Raw genomic sequence first — 15,514 nt, forward strand, 5'->3', positions numbered from 1 at the left:
AAGCATTATGTTGCCGGCGTTGTCCTGCCCCCTTTGTATGAAACACTTCCAATAGCTCTTTTATAAACGCTTCGAACAGCTCACGTGCCGTCTTGTCTGTACTTCTGCCCGGGATCTTCACATCATGAAATCCTGGCTAACAAGAGCAGGCTTTACATAGCAGACTACGCATCTTTCAGCGCGCTGTAAGCCCGCGTTTAAATTACAATTAAATAACAAATAAAATTTAGAAATAAAAAACATAGAGATGGTTCACAATTGAGGTAACTCCTTCGAAAGGATAAAATGGGCAGCAATGCTACGTTTTGTCAAGGACGCAAGAAAGAATGGCAGCTGTGATACGCGATGTCTTGTTTTCCTTTCAGTTTTTATCGACGGAAGAACCTATCTGGACATACAACGCAACAAAGCCGTCAACTCATCGATGTCAAGTGGACGTAACGAATGATGTGAAAAATACTTCGATTTATTTCAAGCGATGGTACTATTTGAACCATCAAAAGTAATACTCTCTTACGGTGCATTACAGGGTGCTTACGTGATACTTACGTGGTTTTTATTTTGTCACAGGAAAACCAGCAATATTTTGGGAAAGTTCGATCGAAACCGCAAGAAACGCATGGTGGTTGATCTTCCAGGTATCGTAATACATTCGATCAACTCCTCCGCTTCACTCTTGCCGCACGATGCACTTACACATGTCCTCGTCACATTGTCGTGTTGTGTGTTGGGCTGCTTAAGCACGAGGTCGCGAGATTAAATCCCGGCCGTGGCGGCCGCATTTCGGTGGGGGCGAAATACGATAACGCCCGTGTACTTAGATTTAGGTGTACGTTAAATAGCACCAGGTGGTCCAAATTATCCTCCACAATCCCCCACTACAGCGTGCCTCATTATCAGATCGTGGTTTTGGTACGTAACCCCCCTGACAGTTGACAAGAGAGAGAGAAAGAAAGGGAAAGAAAGACAAGGAGGTTAGCCAGTGTAAATACCGGCTTGCTACCCTGTACTGGGGAAAGGGGTAAAAGAACTTTATTGAAAGGTACTGAGGAAAAAGATTGGCGATCAAGTTGGTGGCTCCGCCCATGACGGAACCGGGAGCTGGTGGCTCTCGGCGACGTCGCGGGCCCTCTGGACGGCCTGTCGTTCCCCAATTTTTTTATTGTCATGGGGTCATTCCACGCGAAACGTCCCAGCCCAAAAACCGACCATCGTTGAAATTCATGAAAAAAAATTGGGCTAGATGGCTACTGTGTGAATAAGGTTTCAGCAAAGTATTTTGGTCGACTAAAATGGTTTGATCACGTGAGCGCTATTTAAAGTTTCCGCGAAGAAGCAATTTTTGGTTGGAGGTAATTTTTTTTATTCAAGTCTGAAATTAGGTGTAATAACAAAGTTTATTTTAGAGCATTCTAGGGGAATCCTTCTTTCATATAATGTGATAACTGAATGCATTTTAAAATTTATCGCGTTTATTTGGCTCAGTAAAAAAGCAAGAAATGAAGCTAGAAATGACGCTACCCCTCTCTCAGTTCCCCTCTTTCAAGCCATCGTTCGCCAGGAACTTGAAAGCATTGGTTTACATTCTGTCTGTGCTGTCGCCAACCTCAGAGCCAACGAACGCCCTTCTACTCTGTTTGATCCACCGCGACGCTTCCCTCCGCTGTTATCGCAACCCGACTGAGTGGAAAACTGCGGACGACCAGCCGATATGTTTCACCTGTCGCCGTATTTGTCATGTCGCCCGATACTGTCGCAACTCGTGGCCCTCAACACCTCGCACGCCGACCAACCTGAACCGTTTTTATGGAAATTCCCGCCGTGTTTCGCCCTCCACCGAGTCCGACAACAGTGCCGATAACTCTGCCAGGAAAACGTGGTACTAGTCGCTCACCATCGCCTCGCGGACACCAGTCTCGTTCACCACAAACACGTCGCCCATCTTCCCGTTCGCCGCAGCCACGTCACCTTTCGTCCCATGTGGCTTTTGACCACGTTATTTCGGAAAACTAAGCACTGCAGCCCTCGGAGGTGGTGCTGCTTTGACAACTACTGCAGTAAATCCTCTGTCTGTGCCCACAAAGTGAAGTCTAATTGACGTCAAAGTAGACGGCGTACCTGTCCAAGCACTCGTCGACACTGGAACCCACATATCTGTGATGAGTGCTAGCCTGCGTAGACGTTTAAAGAAGGTCCTCACCCCAGCAGCTGCACAAGTGCTTCGTGTGGCCGACGGTGGCGTGCTGGTTGTTCTCGGAATGTTTACTGTACGTTTAAGTATAGCCGGCCGCCCTACATCTGTTCTCTTTACTGTGATCGACAACTGCCCTCACGACGTTATCCTTGGGTTGGACTTTTTATCCAACCATTATGCTCTCATCGACTGCGCAACCGGCGTCCTTCAGTTGGAACTGCCTCAACTCCACCGCGCCTGTGCTCCGCGCCCATGCCACCGCGCCTGTGCTCGCTTCAAGATGTGCGTCTGTCACCCGAGGCAGTCACTTACGTCCAGTGTTGCCAGGTTTGGCTATATATAGCCAAATTGGGCTACTGCAAAAATTTTTTTGGCGTCGACTTGGACGAGTTGGCTATGTGGCTATATTTGGGCTACTAAAAATCTGCGACTTGGCTTTGTTTGGGCTATAAGTGGCGCCCTAACCCATGCTCCAGCGGTGGCTCTGATCGAGCAGAAAGAAATCCCGAAGGCTATGATTTAGCTGGATGAGCCGGCAGCGCGGCTGTGCCTGTGTGCGTGCGCTAAATGCACCCCCTCGCCCCCCCCCCCCCCCCCCATCCTTTTCTGCGCTGTTGTCTGAGCCAGTGGCTTTGACATTGGATGCACTTACACTTACACCCCGCTTCATCGTCAGATACCCAATCGCCGGCCATCGGGATGAGCCTGGGAGTAGAGTTTTTTTCACAGTGCACTGTACTGACATGGCTATGCTCAGAAAGAGAGTGCAGCAAAATAGGGTCGGAAAATCGTGGCGCCTACATGAAAGCAAGGAAGCACGTGTAGAAGACACGCTCCAGTGTGTTCACGTTTCTCTCTGCTCCACTTTTCTCACGCTACACTTTACTGCCATTTTCCTTTTCCTGCGAGATGAATTTTTGTTCGTGCTTAGATTCGAGATTCATTTTGATAGGTTGGACGGAGGTAAGATCGGATCCTCCTCGAAGAGGAGAATTGAACTATGGGGAAGTTGGCCAAATATGCGAGAAAGTATAAAAAAGAATGGGAGCAAGACCGCGAGCTCCAAGGCGGGCCCTAGTGCTTTTACTTATAGGTGGTTTGCCCGTAACGTCATAGATGCAGGTACTGATTGTGCTAATATCGAAACATATGTTGGCCACGATGACATCAGTGCACCACGCCACATGAACATCACCCACCACGTTAACTTAGCAGGTGGAGGGTCACGCTGCTGGCTCGAGGACGCGGATTTGATACCCGGCCACGGCGGCCGCATTCCGATAGAGGCGAAATGCAGGAACACCCGTGTACATGGATTTCGGTGCACGCTAAAAAACCCCAGATGGTCAAAATTAATCCGGAGTCCCGCACTGCGTCATGCCTCCCAATCGTATCGAGGTTTTGGCGCGTAAACCCCCAGCAATTAATATTATTAGAACATCAACATAGTTTGCTTTTTTGACAGTAAGCGGTTTTCACAGGATTACCACTGTTATCAATTTGTCGTTTACCTTTGCTCTTTGTGCGCCGTCGCGGCTTTTACCATTAGAGACCTAAAATGGCGTCCCGGTTGATGTAAATGGGCGCTATATAGAGTGTGTACCAGCTAATCCGGGCCAAGCTAACTAAAAAGAAAAAAGAAAAAAAACGAGAAAGCAAGATCAGACGATCAGACACATAACGCCAGATATCATAGCGCGAAAGACTCGTTCTGTATGGCTCATAAAAAAAGTGGCCATGGGCGCATCTCCGTCGCAGACTGCTAAACGCAGAATTCGTAGTTAATATTACTCGATCATACTCAAAATAATAACTTAGTACTATGTCATACAATAAAAGCACGGTGGTTTCGCCCTCTGCAGCGATTCGCTGGAACTTGAGAGCTTCCAGAGCCGACCAAAAGAGTAATCTGTGTGCCAGTATGATGTCGCTGTTGTTGAGGTCAAAAGTCGACCGCCACTGCGGCAGGGACATTTTGTTGGGACGGGTTGGGCGAAAAAGGACTGCCGTAGTCGAATGTGAAAATAATTACACAGATCAAACTGCAAATAAAAATGGCTATATTGGGCTACAAAATGTGTTTGCTCTTTTTTGTGTTTGGCTACATTTGGGCTACAATATCCCTAGCTTTGGGCTACGCCGCCTCGTCGGACCAGGCAACACTGCTTACGTCGCTTTGACCGCACAGCCACAGGTTCCTGACGGTGAATATGTGCTTCCCCCCATCGTCGATGTGCTTTTGAACCGAAACGTTGCTGTTCCGCATACGCTGATCACGTTTGCGAATAATGACGTCGTTCTCCCGCTTCTGAACTTCAGCCTGTGCCCTCAAGTGCTTCCGGCCGGCATGTTCTTGGCCAGCATTTCTAGTACGTCCGAGTTTCACATTGAGAGTATGGATGCCGAGAGTGGATTATTAGCACCAATTGCAGCTCACAGCTCTGGTTCTTTCACAGATGACTTCGCGAAAATGATTGCACCTGACCTCACCTCTGCTCAGGCCAAGGACCTCCGTCTCCTGCTCGAATCGTACAGTGACATCTTTGATTTCGGCGACCGCCCTTTCGGCCAAACATCTGTTGTTCACCACCGTATAAACACTGGAGACATGAATCCTATTCGTCGGCGTCCATATCGTGTATCACAAGCTGAACGTAGAGTAATCCAATCTGAAGTGGACAAAATGCTTCGCAAAGGGGTCATCGAACCCTCAGCAAGTCCTTTTGCTTCGCCAGTCGTCCTTGTGAAGAAAAAGGATGGTACCTGGCGTTTTTGCGTCGACTATCGCCATTGAAACAAGATCACGCGAAAAGACGTCTACCCATTACCACGCATCGATGACGCCTTGGACTGCTTACACGGAGCTACATACTTCTCGTCCATTGATCTTCGATCCGGCTACTGGCAGATTTCTGTTGATGAAATGGACCGCGAGAAGACTGCCTTCATAACACCTGATGGTTTATATCAGTTCAAAGTAATGCCCTTTGGCCTATGCAATGCTCCTGCGACATTTGAACGAATGATGGACTCTCTTCTGCGAGGTTACAAATGGACCACCTGCCTTTGTTATCTTGACGACGTTATTGTTTTTTCTCCCACGTTCAGCAGCCACCTTACGCCACTCACTGCAATTCTTGCGGTCTTCCGAAAAGCCAGCCTTCAGCTGAACTCCATGAAATGTCAATTCGGGCGCCGTCAGATTACCGTGTTAGGACATCACGTTAAAGCAACCGGTGTGCAACCAGATCCGGATAAATTTCGCAGTTTCCCTGTCCCTCATTTTGCTCTTGACGTGCGCTGCTTCGTCGGCCTGTGTTCTTACTTTCGGCGTTTCGTCAAAAAACTTCGCCGACGTTGCTCGCCCTTTGACAGATCTTCTCAAGAAGCTCACGCCTTTCTCATGGGGCCGGAGCAGGGTCACGCGTTCGCCGCTTTCATCGGTTTTCTGACCACCCCTCCCATACTTGCCCAATTTGATCCATCTGCACCGACCGAAGTCCACACTGACGCCAGCGGCCACGGCATCGGTGCTGTTCTCGCCCAGCAGCAGAATGGTACCGAGTGCGTGATAGCTTACGCCAGCCGCCTGCTGTGACCTTCTGAGAGGAATTGCTCCATCACCGAGCGTGAGTGCTTGGCTTTAGTGTGGGCTGTCGCCAAGTTCCGGCCATATTTGTACGGCCGCACGTTTTGGTTTCGGTCATTACAGACCACCATGCCCTCTGCTGGCTGTCTTCCCTCCGGGACCCGACAGGACGGCTTGGTCGCTGAGCTTTGCGGCTCCAGGAATTTTCTTTTATTGTCATCTACAAGTCTGGACGTCTGCACAAGGACGCTGACTGCCTCTATCGTCATCCTGTGGATCCTCCTGATCCTGTTGCACATGATCCGGAGACCTGCGTGTTGGCTTTCACTGACATGTGCGACATGAGCTCTGAACAACATCGGGACGAGTCCTTGCAAGCCGTCATCGCCGGAGTGCAATCTGGCAGCACCGACGGCCCGTGCCGCATGTTCGTGCTGCACGACGGCGTCCTTTACCGCCGAAATATCAACCCTGAGGGCCCTGAGTTTCTCCTTGTCCTTCCTCGTCATCTACGATCCGTCGTCCTCGAACAACTTCACGATGGACCAACGGCGGGTAATCTTGGAGTTTTGCGCACATACGACCGCGTACGACGCCGGTTCTTCTGGCCGGGACTCTACCGCTCTGTACGTCGTTACGTCGCAACTTGGGAATTGTGTCAGCGCCGGAAAAAACCTCCCCTGCCAGCTGTCGGACGACTCCATCCAATTGAAGTTCTCTCTGGACCTTTCTATCGCGTAGGCCTTGACCTGCTTGGCCCTTTTCCGACAACGACTCGAGGGAATAAGTGGATCGCCGTCGCTACTGATTACGCGACACGCTATGCGATAACCAAGGCGTTGCCGACTAGTTGCGCAACTGACGTCGCAGATTTTCTCCTCCATGACGTCATCCTCCACCACGGTGCACCTCGACAGTTACTTACCGACCGCGGCCGCTCGTTCTTGTCCCGAGTTGTTGACGACCTCCTACGCTGTTGTGCCACAGAGCATAAGCTGTCCACCGCCTACCACCCACAAACGAACGGTCTTACCGAACGCCTCAACCGAACACTCACAGAGATGATGTCGATGTACGTCTCCAATGATCACCGCGACTGGGACGCCACGCTGGCCTACGTGACATTCGCGTATAACTCGTCCAGACATGACACCGCCGGATATTCACCCTTCTATATTTTGTATGGTCGCGACCCCACATTGCCATTTGACACCATCCTACATTGTGTGCCACGTGTTACAACTGAGTACGCTCGTGAAGTCATCGATCGCGCTCACATGGCGCGTCAAGTCGCCCGATCTCGTCTATTGGCATCGCAGGATATACAAAAAGAGCGGTACGATCGCCGCCATCCCGATGTTAAGTTCGCCCCAGGTGCTTGGGTGCTCCTCTGGTCGCCATGTCATGTCGGTCTCTCCCAGAAGCTTATCTCTCGCTACACAGGGCCTTATGAAGTCCTACGTCAAGTTAACGACGTCAATTACGAGATCTCGCCGTTACAGTTTGATCCGTCCTCAAGTTTGACGCCAGTTGACATCGTGCACGTTTCGCGGTTGAAGACATACCTCGCTCGCAGTTATTCGCCTGACATGCGCCGAGACGGCGCTTCAGCACCCTGGGGGTCCTGTTACGGAAGGATAGGAGGAAAGAAAAGAAGAAGATCGAGAGACACTGGCTGCTGCGTGTTGTTGCTGGTCAGCTATCTTGACCGCACTAACTCTACTTGTGTATATATTGTAAATACATACAGTTTATACTCCCAACATCTCCGTAACAATATATATGAAGGAAGTAGTTCTTCGGATTCGGTGTTTATTAAATAGAAGTGCAGGGGTACGTAAAAAGCAAACACGAAACGAACAGCTAATTTTGACATTTCGGTCGGGATTCGGCGTTCATCATCAGTGCATTTGCAAACACCCAGAGCTCAATTTACACATTTTCTCTGTAACAACTAAGAAGAAAAAATTATTCAATAGCGCACCGCGGCATCAACTGGAGCCTACTTAGGGTTATCACAACGCCTTCACGGGTGTCGCGGCTGAAGACTGACCACCTTATCAGATAACAAAAGGCACCGCGTGCACTGACCCTGTTCACTTTTTTACGTGAAATTGGTTTTTGCGCTGCGTCTTCCCGCTTCACCGAATTGGTGGCCCTGGTAACCTGATATCGCGCACTCGTTTGAAGTAAGCCATTCCTACACAAACGCTTCCGTGGCTATTGGTATGAATATTTGTCTTTACTTTCTCTCACAAACAGTTTCTATGTCTTCTTATCTTTGAAAAGTGGTATAAATAAATAAAAAAATTAGACCATCTTCCCGTAGGGGAACCCTGAGTAGTATGCGAAGCAGCCATGGGGTCGACTCAAGTTACCATTAGTTTTAGTTCGTCGTTTCCGTTAGGTTGAGGTACGTAGCTACCGGCTTCGCGAGCCCGAAGTTCTGGATCGGCCTGTCGCCGCTGCCATTTCGTGGCAGTGGCTCGAGCCCTCTTCTCCGCGGCGCTGTCCACGGCGCTGACACTGGCGTCGACGCTGGCGCTGTCCGTGGCACTCATCGCAGAGTTGCGGGAGGAGAATGAGAGGAGTGGAGCGCACGCGCGCGTCATTATACCGCGAGCTACAGTGGCGCCCCCCAGGGGAGTATGCAGCGCCTACCGTCGCGCCTCTAACCAAAGCTGCTTCGCATTTTCGCGCGCGGAGCCTTAGTTGTTGCCATTCGTTGCACAATCCGGAGAGGAGAGGAGCGACGGAGAGGAGAGGAGGAATGCTGAGAGGAAAGGAGTTGAGACAAGGAGAGGGGAGGGAGGAGGATGCGCATGCGCAGGGGGGGTGTGGACGCCACACGCCGGATGGAGGGACAGAGGGAGGGAGGGAGGGAGAGAGTGATATAGCCCCGACCATAAGCTGCTTCGCATCTAAAACAAACTCTATACGAACATTCCGTTTTCTGTCTTGACAAAGGTTGGTCTTCGGTCGATATATATATATATATATATATATATATATATATATTACGTCATGCACTTTAAAAGGAAATTGTTTATTGTGCCGACGTCTCGGCCGAAGACGAACCTCATATATCAACCTATATATATATATATATATATATATATATATATATATCCCATGCATTACCATAAAGACAGACGCTTCAAGGGGGAAAAACATACTGTCCCTCGCCCACCCCTCACTTTTGGCAGTACATGGGCAAACCAGTAGGCGGGAGGCGCGTCGTGTATTAGGAGTGTGCTGCAGCTCGCCTGCTTTATCGCATTTTCTTCTTGACGCACTGTACCATCTAGTCGTGAAGTTGGCGCGTCACTTTCGGGATGCGTGGGACGCCAGTACGTACGAACGTTGAACGCTGGGCTGCCGTGCTCGAGGAACCCATGCGGCGCGGGTTCGATGCCGTCAGCGCCAGGGATATTTTAGAGGATTTGTTAATGGACGGTATACACCCGCTCTGGGTATGCGCCCTGGCACATATTAGTTACACATACCCAGTGGTCCAAGTTGTGTATTCAGGCACAGACCCAGTGGCGCTTACAGGGACCCAAGTTGTGGTGATAAAGAGGTTAGATGCAACGATAATTGCAAAGTGGGTAATGTTCCCAAAGAATGCTAATCGTAATAAAACTGCGGGGGAAGCATGCGCTGCAATAAAAGAATGAGCCATGGAGGACCCTTCTTTGAGATAACTAGACAAAAAGACAGCCATAATTCAGATACCATTTTGCAGCTTTACCGCATGTTTTCGTTGTACTCATTGCACAAGACACAGCGTTTAGGAGCTTTGCCACTTGAGATAAGTGGCAGTCCGCCTTTCACAGATTTATGCAGTCTACGTGCGATCGACACGTAGACTGCGCAAAAGTAAGCACCCGCCCACTGCCCATATTTCTTTTTCTTTGTTCCTTGCTTGCCGTGAGCGTCCCCTGGCATCCTAGCATTTGCTGGTGTCACAGGGCCTCCGGCTATGCCGCAAGCGTGAAATGGGCGCGATGCTGACGCTCTTGAGTATTCAATGTAATGTCGGGCTCTGACAAATTTGTGCTCTGGAGATGCAGATGGGTAATACGTGTCTCCACGTAGGCCGTGAGGAGGTGATCTCAGAGACTGTCTCCTTACGTCCATAGTGCAAAATTACAAAGCCTTGAATGAACGGCGCAGAACCGGGAAGGGTCCGTTATAGGTCAGCGTTATGGGCACCCGTATGCCAATTTAATCTAAGAAAACCATGTTTGGCCGACGCGATTTCCGGACGTTCGAGTGTTCCTTGGCAGACCTAGGTTGAACTGGTTGCTGGTCGTGGAAGCAGTCTCGGAGACGTTGACGACAGGATTTGTTATAGAAGTGGTGCCTTCTCTGTGCAAAAGATGTCGGCGCGAAGGCGTAGTGGAATGGGGGTGGGGGGAACAAATAGCGACCTGTGTTGTTCTCACACCTAAAGCTTGCAAGACGTTTCAACTGCACTATCAGTCCAAAAAAGTCACCGACGATTACGATATTTCTTAATGCGAAATTTGAGGGCAGTTTCATAGATGTTTTCATTACGCTATATATTGGCTGGCGCGGACAATTTGTCTCGTGCGGCACGTTGCAAATGAGCGAAGTGTGGCACGACTGCCTCGCTAATCGGGAGATCGCGAGAGCCAGCGCGCGGCTGACGCGTGGGCGCGATTCACAGCAGCCGCCGCAGACAGACCTTAGCTAAGGCAGCGCGCTGTTTCGGCGCGCTCGCCGCATGCCTTATCGATGGCGTTATCGGTGAACAGACGATGCCCGCTACTCTGGCGCTATCTCGGAGCGATAGTCACCGCAGAAAAGTCCCATACACGCTAGCGGTAAAACTAAAGTCCCTATATAAGAAAAGTACCGCCATCTACTCTTTCTCCGCCGTCTCCTCTCCTAAAGCGCTTGTTTTTCGCCGGAGGGAGCGGGGGGGGGGGGGGGGGGGGCATGCCAACAACCGCGCTCGTCGCTCGCTCGCAATCTCCACATGCTCTGACCTTTATGCGCTGTGCATTCGCCGCTCAGTTTCCGGAAGCGATAGACCGCACGTACCTTCGCCCGCTGCGGCGTACATGCTTGCTGCCAGACAGTCGTTGTCTGCAGTCATTCAGTGTGATCTATTCATGTTTGCTTGTGCGCGCTCACACCACAGTTAGTAATAGTCGGGCCACTTTTCAACGCGCGCTACACATGGCTGCCCGGATCGGCAGTGCAGCGCTACAGGTGTGTGCCTTCGCACGCGCTGCCCAAGCGCTTCTCATCAACACCACCGTTTCACACGCGCCTTCTCGTGGTCAGCGAGTCTCTCTTCATGTCGGTCTACTTACGCCGCAGCACACCTGCTTACTTAATCAGCTCAACGACCGCCGCTCACCTTACTTCGCATTGCTGTGTTGCTATCGCATTCATTGCTTTTTGCTTGCGAAAGCAAGTCGACGGTGGCGCACCTAGAAAGTCCACGTTGAAGCTTTCAGGCCGGGCGCGCGCCGCCGCCGCCGCTGGCGACTGCGGCTGCGCAGAAGACTTTCAACATGGCTTTCATGCGGAAAAAAAATATAAAGAAGTGAAAGAGCGCGCTATCATCATCCAATCAGAGATACAGGAGAGAGAGAAGCGGCGTTGATCAAAGGATGGCGGTACTTTTCTTATATAGGGATTTTAGGTCAAACGCGCGCGGCGCGCCGCCGGCGTTGAACTGCAGCTGCGGCAGAGCGGCCACACCAACTGGCGGCGAGCCGCTGCGGCAGTCACGTGACAGCATGCAAATCTTGCCTCCTCTCTGTAGGTGCGAGATGTCGCACGCATTTAAAGGGAAGCTTTCTATGTCTCACTGATTCGTCCGTGAGCCGCCGAAAACGCACTGCAGGAAAGCCAACTCACCCAATATTGTTACGGGGAAAAGAAATAAGAAATGTATTTACAGCGTATTTACAAGACTGGCAGCGGCTGGCAAGATCATAGAAAGCACGCGAAGTCCCGAGCTTCGTCTTCTTAAAGTGCTCTCAAAACGTCTTCCTCATCGCTCTGTCACATGACCCCCGGCGGCTGAAGCACCGACCCGGTGCTGTGCGATCCGGTGCTGGTTAGGAGGCGGTCGAGTGATACGGCTTAAGACGCGCAACGTGGACTACGTCGGAACGAGGCTGAGCCACGGTGGGGTCAAGAGGGGCGATTTCGTAGGTGACGTCGGTTACTTGACGCAAGACGCGGTAAGGACCAGAGTAGCGTGAAAGCAACTTCTCCGAGAGGCCAACGCGTCGCGACGGAGACCAAAGGAGAACCAGGGCGCCCGGTGTGTAGTGGGCGTCACGATGGCGGGTGTCATATAAGCGCCGCTGATTTTCCTGCGAGTCCACAAGTCGACGTCGGGCAATATGGCGTGCCTCTTGTGCCTGGATTATGGCGTCCCGGGCGTACTCTGATGTGAAATGCAGGCTATCAGGCAGGAGGGTGTCGAAAGGTAGTGTAGGGTCGCGGCCAAACAAGAGGAAGAATGGAGAGAAGCCTGCGGTATCGTGGCGAGAAGAATTGTAGGCAAAGGTAACGAATGGTAATGCAACGTCCCAGTCGCGATGGTCAGCGGAGACATACATAGATAGCATCTCAGTGAGGGTCTGGTTGAGACGCTCGGTTAGACCATTCGTTTGTGGATGGTAAGCAGTAGCAAGTTTGTGTTTAGTCGCGCACGAGTGTAGAATGTCATTAACAACTTTAGAAAGAAAGTAGCGGCCTCGGTCGGTAAGGAGCTGTCGAGGGGCACCGTGGTGAAGGATGACGTTTTCTAGTAGGAAATCGGCGACATCGGTTGCACAGCTTGTCGGAAGAGCCCGTGTGATTGCGTATCGGGTGGCGTAATCTGTTGCTACAGCAATCCACTTATTTCCCGAAACAGACGTAGGAAAAGGGCCTAAAAGATCAACGCCTACACGAAAGAATGGTTCTGATGGCACGTCAAGTGGTTGAAGGCGGCCAGCAGGGAGTGTGGTCGGCTTTTTTCGTCGTTGACAAAGGTCACACGCAGCGACATAACGGCAGACGTCACGGTAAAGACCAGGCCAAAAAAAGCGCCGACGAACGCGGTCGTAAGTCCGTGACACGCCAAGGTGACCGGCAGTCGGCACATCATGAAGCTGGGCGAGAACAGTCTGGCGCAGATGCGAAGGGACAACTAAGAGGCGGTCAGGGCCGTCAGGGCGCATGTTACAGCGGTACAAGATGCCATCGTGGAGTTCAAACATTCGAAGGGAAGGGTCGGGCGTCGTTAAAGTCAGCCGTTGAATAAGGTCTTTTAAGAAGTCGTCCCGCCGTTGTTCCGCTCCGATATTGTCAAAAGCACTCAAAGAGAGAACGGTGCCAGGAATGCCGGCCATAAAAACGTCAGGTGGGTCGACAGGATGGCGCGACAAGCAGTCCGCATCTTGGTGTAACCGGCCGGTCTTGTAGACAACTGAGTAGTTGTATTCTTGAAGGCGCAGAGCCCATCGGCCAAGGCGCCCAGAAGGATCTTTCAGAGATGAAAGCCAACACAGAGCATGGTGGCCAGTGATGACTGTGAATTGCCGGCCGTACAATCGCTCTGTCACAATATAAACTATCTGCGTAACTGCTCACTCAATAGAACAACAACGCACGACATACGTACCATAGAACACTATAGTTTACATTCACAGTTGCATCGATAAGAACAATGGGAACTACAACGCCACGCTACCCAGTGTTGGGACTCGGGTAGCGTTTGTGCCGGTGATCCTTCAGCCATAGGGATGAGTACATCTGGGAGTAAGAGCGATAGAAAAGAGGGCTTATTCTACATATTCACAGTGGCTCTAAATATGGAAGCCCACTCCATGGGGGAGCACTTCGAAAGTCTCAGCTCACATGTCTGAGCACATATCAGAACACGTCAGGACACACCACTGCACCCAAGGTGTCTCTTTATAAAACAACCTTCTTCCCTAATTGACCCAACTAGGGAATCGGATGACCTTGGCGCGGCCAATGAGATGGGTCGTATTGTTTACAGAACTCCGCCTCTAATGTTGCACCTTCGAAGCAAGGACGAGGCAATCTGGAAACAGGGGGTTCAAACCCATTATACGAAAGTCGTCTCTTTGGTTTCTATCTCTCAGTGACGTTCGTCTTGCCAGGGTCGGGAGAGTGACCCCCGCTTCCACGAAGGGTGGCGGTTGTGGTCGCTTCGTGAGCTTTTTTGTCATCGCGTTCCAGCCGGTGTAGCGCCGCGTCGCCAGTTAGGCGACCGCTGAAGGGGAAAACACACAAATGATGAAAACACACTTCCGATTCGGGGCGCTTGTTTGCCCGTCAACGTCGGTGTCGGGCACTGTCGCCGTCTGGGCGTTGCTGATGAAAGGGCCTGCCTCGAGGGGAAACAATCAAAGAATGCGCCCGGCCGACTCGGGACGCAACAGACTCCTCCCCCGCCGGAAGATCCGACCTGAGGGTGACCAGCTGTTAGGTTGCCCGAAGCGTCGGTGGTCAGTCGTGAACTCGGGGTTTCTGCTTGAAATGATGGCCGATGACACACTCGAGCATTATAAAGTCCCAGCATTAACCTGATTTTGGCCTTCTCCCTGGGAATACACAAGAAAACACGACCGCAGGGCACAGGAAAGCGCCTTGCTCGCACCGAGAGCCATTGGGTCTAGCGAACAAATCAACGTACCTGCCTTTATCTAATAATAGCGCCAAAGCAGCCGTCAAATTACTAACCCTTCGCTAAAGCCCACAATTTTCAGATTAGACCAGGATTCACAACTTTCTCGCCACCTCCGACACCTAAGAGTCATTCCCAGTGCCAAAGCACACCACGGTAAGCCAGCGCCCGAAATCTTTTTAAATCCACCAGGCCCAATAATTTGGACCCAAAATTTTGTGCCGCCAAAGCGAGCTCGCGTGTAGCTCTGAGTTCAACAAAACCAGATCTTGCGTAAGTTACGCGCTGAAAACCACAAAAAGAATCGCGCCTATTCTTAAGTACTTTCACGCAGTAAATGAAACTGTTGCCGTCTTCCAAATACACGTGCGAGACACACACCAACGCTTTGCTTCGTTATGTCCGCGCATGACACGCTATAAAGGACCGGTACAAACACATTCTAAAATTGTGCAGTTAGACCCCCCCCCCCCCCCCCCCCCAACGGATCCTCGACTAACGCGTTTTACTTTCAAAGAATAATTGTCGCGAACACTTCCAAAAAGTGAACTGATAATCAAGCGTGCCACTACAGGCTTCAAACAAATGGCCTGGACCTGACACTGCAAGCGTATCTCACATACAAAAAAAAAAAAAAAGAAAAGAAGACTGACTACCTGCTTAAAAAAAGAACGACACGCCAAAAAACAGTTTCAAACATTTGAACGCGCGCAAACCATCTCTTTCAGAATACCAATGAGCTTCTAAAACAAACAATTCAAAGAATGCTCCAAACGTGCATATCGAAATGATCTCTAGTCTCGGAGATCTCAAAACATTTAACCAAACACAAAAAATAAAGAAACAAACAAAGAAAATATTTCCAAAAACCCTGTATCGCCGCTTTTTGTTCCGAAAAGCCTACGGTTGCAGCATATTTTTAAGCCGTACTCGAGGCGGGCGCGGTCTGAGAGCCTGTCCTGTCAACGAGGGCATACAAAGGACACGTAGATCATACTCCTCACTGCCCACCCCTGGCACTTTACAAACAGGAATCATA

General features: G+C 50.7%; 1 long non-coding RNA gene across 2 annotated transcripts in view; it reads left to right on the forward strand.

Moving 5' to 3' along the window:
• LOC119458367 (uncharacterized) overlaps positions 1 to 15,514 on the forward strand; it is a 46,449-nt gene that overhangs the window by 7,403 nt on the left and 23,532 nt on the right. For both annotated transcript variants that reach the window (XR_007468005.1, XR_005193491.2), the window contains exons 2-3: positions 366 to 502; positions 571 to 638. This is a non-coding gene — a long non-coding RNA (uncharacterized LOC119458367). The remainder of the gene's footprint in view (positions 1 to 365; positions 503 to 570; positions 639 to 15,514) is intronic.

This window comes from Dermacentor silvarum, chromosome 7 (assembly GCF_013339745.2).
Source record: "Dermacentor silvarum isolate Dsil-2018 chromosome 7, BIME_Dsil_1.4, whole genome shotgun sequence".
NCBI classification, from domain to species: domain Eukaryota; kingdom Metazoa; phylum Arthropoda; class Arachnida; order Ixodida; family Ixodidae; genus Dermacentor; species Dermacentor silvarum.